This window comes from Rhineura floridana, chromosome 4 (assembly GCF_030035675.1).
Source record: "Rhineura floridana isolate rRhiFlo1 chromosome 4, rRhiFlo1.hap2, whole genome shotgun sequence".
In the NCBI taxonomy this organism is placed as follows: domain Eukaryota; kingdom Metazoa; phylum Chordata; class Lepidosauria; order Squamata; family Rhineuridae; genus Rhineura; species Rhineura floridana.
In genome coordinates, this window is record NC_084483.1 from 193,953,685 (window position 1) to 193,959,261 (window position 5,577).

The 5,577-nt window shown below is 41.4% G+C and overlaps 1 long non-coding RNA gene across 1 annotated transcript; it reads right to left on the bottom strand.

Moving 5' to 3' along the window:
- Window positions 1-300: 300 nt before the first annotated feature.
- On the bottom strand, window positions 301-3,790 carry LOC133384529 (uncharacterized). The gene is made up of 3 exons (XR_009762602.1): window positions 3,689-3,790; window positions 1,035-1,140; window positions 301-807 (listed from the first exon to the last, which is right to left on the bottom strand). It is a non-coding gene; the product is annotated as an uncharacterized LOC133384529 (long non-coding RNA).
- Between the last annotated feature and the right edge of the window lie 1,787 nt (window positions 3,791-5,577).

Consider the following 5,577-nt stretch of genomic DNA (forward strand, 5'->3'; position numbering starts at 1 on the left):
AAGGAATGTGATGGGTGAGCTACATGAGAAAAGAACTTGCTTGACACTCATCATCATCATCATTTATTTAATTTGTATACCATTTCATACTTTAAAAGAAGCTTCTAAGCGGTTTACAGTGCTGTAAAAAATCAAACAAAATTAAAACAATACAAAACATTTAAAAGAAACCATCTTAACCATTAACATCTTAACATTAACATTAAACATCATAAAAACCAAATGACACATTTAAGACAATACAAAACATTTTTTAAAAAATCTTAAACATTAATATAACCTAAAATAACTAACATAATAAATCATAATCACTGCTAACAGATTCAAACACAAATATACCAGGAAGACAAGCAACCCAACCCACCAAACACACGAGTGTGTGCGTACAGGTCGCAGCATCACTCCCACTTCTGCTGCTACCACCTAAACATACGCTCTCTCCAAAGGTGGGGCAACACTACACACTCCCACCCCTGGAGCTCCCTCCTGTCGCCAGCGAGCACACCCAATCATTCCACCTCCACCCAACAGGGGGTAACAATGTCATCCTGAGGATAAGGCGCAAAGTGATCTGCAGTAGCACAAGTTGTATGTCCATGGATGGGGATTTGAAGATGGATTGTGTTGAAATCATCCAGCGACTATACATTTCTTCCCCACCAGTCAGCTGGCACACTCCACTAATGCCTTATAGGCCAGAATCTTGTGCTCAGGCTGCTCGCCCCAGGCTGAGAGCCACAAGACGAGAGCCCTTTTGTTCTCACCCTTCGGCTCCTGCCCTTGCCAGGAAAGGGTTTAAATAGGTACCTGGAGAGAGGGAAAAAACACAGCCTTCAGTCAGGGTCCCAGCTGCACCTCCTTTCCCTAACACACACACCACCAGCCCCACCCTCCACCCTCGATTATGGCATTATATGGAGCATGTTTCAGTTCATTATATCTTTAATAAAGTAAACATGTTATATTAATGTAAATTCAGTCTTCAACCAGAGGTTCTCAAAATGTTTGGAAGTAGTGCTAAAATTATAACTTACTGCTACACGGATGAGTCTGGGGAAGTCTTGGGTTTGTTAAGTCCCACCAACCCTCTCCTCCTCTGATGGGGCCAGGTTCAGATGAACTGCCACTTGTCACTGCATCCTTCAAGAACAAATTGTGGTTGGTTGAAACTATGGCTTATTGAAACAAGCAAAGATTAAACCATTGTTTCTGAAGTATGGCTTCTTCTAAGACAACATCATTTAGACTGATCCCTAGTTCAGAAATAATGGCAAACAGTGGTTGGTTTCCATAAGGATGTGGATGCTTTGAATCTCCTCCTCTGTAACATGTTGCAGAAGGAAAGGAAAGCACTCAAGAGAGAGGAAAACTCTCAGTCCCTAGACTTCTGGGAGTTTGTTCACATAGTGCTGAACTATGGTTTATTGCAGGGATGGAGAACCTCAGGCCTGTGGACCAAATGGGGCCCTCCGGTGTTTCCCTGGTTATGCCCTCTCCCTAGGCTACACCCATCACCAGCCCTGCCTAATACAGGTCCTTCAGGGTTTCAGGTAGAGAATATTCCCAACCATACCTGCACTTGCCGGTGATTGAACCTGGGACCTTCTGCATGCAAGGCAGATGCTCTACCACTTACAGCCTTTTCCCAAATGGACATCCCCCCTTCTGTTTGTTCTGAGTGAGGACAGAGGGCTCTATTAAGCCTTCTGCCTGCAAGAAGATGGATTGCACACATTATATGTAATTAAATTGATGACATCCCACTTAATCCCATAAATATCATTTTGGGCTTACTTGATAGGCTCATTAAAAACAAGAAAACCCCAAACCTGGTCAGAACAGGAGGCAAACATTTTAATTGCCAATAAATGGTGTGTAGCCTTGGCTCCTAATGTTGAATGGTTGTGTAAATCTGAGAAAATATTTTCCCTTTCCCTCTACTTTTATGCCTTTTTTGTTATTCAAGTGACGGGCCATTTGCTCTGCCAATGTGTAGAGAACATGCACAATGGTATGAAAAACAAAAACCATGGAGAGTCTTTATTTTATTTTGGGAGAATAGCTAGCATTTGCATATAATAGTTCTTCTATGCTAGAATTAAGTTATTGAACCTCTGCAAATGTTACATCTTGTGTTCTATTTGTGTATTTATCGGAACATAAAATATAAAGATTTAAAGAAAAAAAAACAAAATTATGCAAATGTATGCAAAATTTGTCCTGAACAAAACATTTTGAGTTCTAGTGATGCAGAATAAGATTTGCTGTGCTTAAAAGTGGTGCCATAATCATAGTCCAAAGGAAAACATTTGCATGTTAGTATTTTTCTCTCCCTCCCAGACACCACTTTGTCATTCCTGGATATATTTTTTTTGAGCTTGCAGCTTGCCAGTTAAAACGTTGACTCCAAGGCAAAAGGACTCACATATAGTTGCTGTGGGACCAATGGACTGCTTCAAGGGGAAAGACCTGGGAATACATTTTACTTTGGCTCTGCTCTCTGCCTTTTAAGTGTCTTTTGTTATTAAATTAAAGTGACGGATAGTTTAGTCTACCAGTATGTAAACAGGTTAGGCTGCTAACGGAGGAAAACCCGGCTTGCTGAAATGCCAAGAGGCCAACCTGCAATTGCTCTAAAGGAAAATAAAAATGGAGGGAATTAAAAAGAAGGCTCACTTTCTTCTCCTCCTCCTCCTCCTCAGATGTGCTTCTGAACAACGTTGAACTTGTAACAGGCAGGGGCCACACTCCTCACATAAGAACATAACAGCCTGCTGGATCAGGCAAGTGGCCATCTAGTCCAGCATCCTGTTCTCACAGTGGCCAACCAGGTGCCTGGGGGAAGCCCGCAAGCAGGACCCGAGTGAAAGAACACTCTCACCTCCTGAGGCTTCCAGCAACTGGTTTTCAGAAGCATGCTGCCTCTGACTAGGGTGGCAGAGCACAGACATCATGGCTAGTAGCCATTGATAGTCCTGTCCTCCATGAATTTGTCTAATCTTCTTTTAAAGCCATCCAAGCTGGTGGCCATTACTGCGTCTTGTGGGAGCAAATTCCATAGTTTAACTATGCGCTGAGTAAAAAAGTACTTCCTTTTGTCTGTCCTGAATCTTCCAACATTCAGCTTCTTTGAATGTCCACAAGTTCTAGTATTATGAGAGAGGGAGGAAAACTTTTCTCTATCCACTTTCTCAATGCCATGCATAATTTTATACACTTCTATCATGTCTCCTCTGACCCACCTTTTCTCTAAACTAAAAAGCCCCAAATGCTGCGACCTTTCCTCATAAGGGAGTCACTCCATGCCCTTGATCATTCTGGTTGCCCTCCCCTGAACCTTTTCCAACTCTATAATATCTTTTTTGAGATGAGGCGACCAGAACTGTACACAGTATTCCAAATGCGGCCGCACCATAGATTTATACAACGGCATTATGATATTGGCTGTTTTATTTTCAATTCCTTTCCTAATTATCCGTAGCATGGAATTTGCCTTTTTCACAGCTGCCACACACTGGGTCAACATTTTCATTGTGCTGTCCACTACAACCCCAAGGTCTCTCTCACAGCTAAACACACAAATGAAATCATAACAGAAGGCCGACAACGTTGAGCTCTTGTGCCCCGAACCAACAAGGCAGACGTAACTTGTTGCACAGGACACAGAGGTGTGTGAGTAACAGCGTACCTGAACCGGCAATTAGGCATAGACCACTCCGACACTGAGCTTTGTGCCAGTAAAACTTTATCAACGTGCATACAGAATACAATCACCAACATAAGCTATACTCCTATCTTCCCCCACACAGCCTGGCTCCCTGGGCTTGTGTTTTATAGCCAGCCCCTTTGATCCGGTACAGCTGTGTGTCCTTCACATAATTGCTGTGCTTTAGTTAACCCATTCCCAACATGGGGAATGACTAAGCATAATGAGCTAACAGCCCCCATCTCATTCCTCATTGTTGGGTACCTCTGTTGCTCAGCTATTACATTTTTCATTTTACATTTCTTTTTACAGTGTACATTCATTATACATTTTTATTTACAGTGGTCTTTATACACATACATTAATACATTCAGTATATATACATTCTCAGTCCCATTCATTTTCTTGCCATTTTTCCCTAATCCATACGCCATCCATTAGTCTTGCACGGACTGCCTCGTTTATGGGTGTACAGGGTTTTGTTCTTCCTTTGTTTTCCATTATGACATTAGTTACCTTAAATCTTTCTGGCGGTATTCCTAGGTTAGCTCTATCTGACCTTCTTAGGATGGGTGCTGGTTCTGTTATATTATTTTCTAGACTTTCTGTCTGTTCTATGTTTTGCTCTTCCTCGTTTACGCTCTGACTATTTTCTTCTTTTTCCTCTGCCTCTTGTTTTACTTCTGTTTCTGCGTTTTCTACATTTCCCCCTCCCCTCTCATCCTGGGGATCAGGTTTAATGTTTCTTTCCTGTTTCTCATTGTGTGTGCCGTCTATGTGTATCTCTACATGTTTTGTACTGTCTTCCCAGTCTTGTTCCTGCGTTTTTACACTTCTACACACATGTAAACATTTTTCCTTCTTTAACCAGACTCTGTGATATGCCCCCTCAAAACCGAGGTAGTAGCCTTTTAGTGCTCTCGGACCCTGTTTCCCTTTACGTTGAGGTTTGGGAATATGAGCTCAACATACTTCTCCAAATTTCCTTACATGGTTTAGATAAGGCTTTTTGTTAAACATCATTTCATAAGGCGTACAATCTACAGCACTTGTATATACTCTGTTCAACAGATAGTTAGCATATATCGTACATTTACCTCAGAAATCCCTGGTAAGTGTAGAGTCTCCTAACATTGCTCTCACAGTGTCTTGCAAAAAATTGTTGTACCTCTCAGCAATCCCGTTCTGATGGGGTGAAAAAGGAGCTGTTATTTCGTGTTTTACCCCTTTTTTGTATAGATACTTTTGCAAAGTTGAGGATAAAAATTCCCCTCCTCTATCTGATCGGATCGTTGCTATCCGGGTTTTAAATCTAGCCTCTACCCATTCCACAAAATGTTGTAGCTTTCCAGCGGCTTCTGCTTTGTTATGCAATAAGTAAACAAAAGCGTATCTCGTGTAGTCATCGACCAACACATAATAAAACTTAGCATTGCTTTTAGACTGCTTAAAGGGACAGGCCAGATCCATGTGTATTAACTGAAATGGCCTTTGCGTGCTTATCAGCCTTTCTTTGTGTATGGGAGCTGCTGTTGACTTCCATTCACTACAAACATCACAGTCTTCATACTGCGTACAAGTTTTAAACATTAGGTCTGCACTATGCTTCTTTGTTTTTAGAAGTGTTGCATAGCTGACATGACCCAACCTTTTGTGATACAAGTGTATACATTTATCATGAGTAGGCTTATTTCTTACTGTGTTTACACATAGTGGGGCTTCATCATTTACAATGAACAATGCTTCTTTGAACTTTCCTATAACACATATCTTATTTCCCTTGCATATTGTGCATCTCCCTTTGTCAAAGTGAACAACATAATTCATATCATTTAACTTGGCTACAGACATTATATTCCTGTCCATACTGG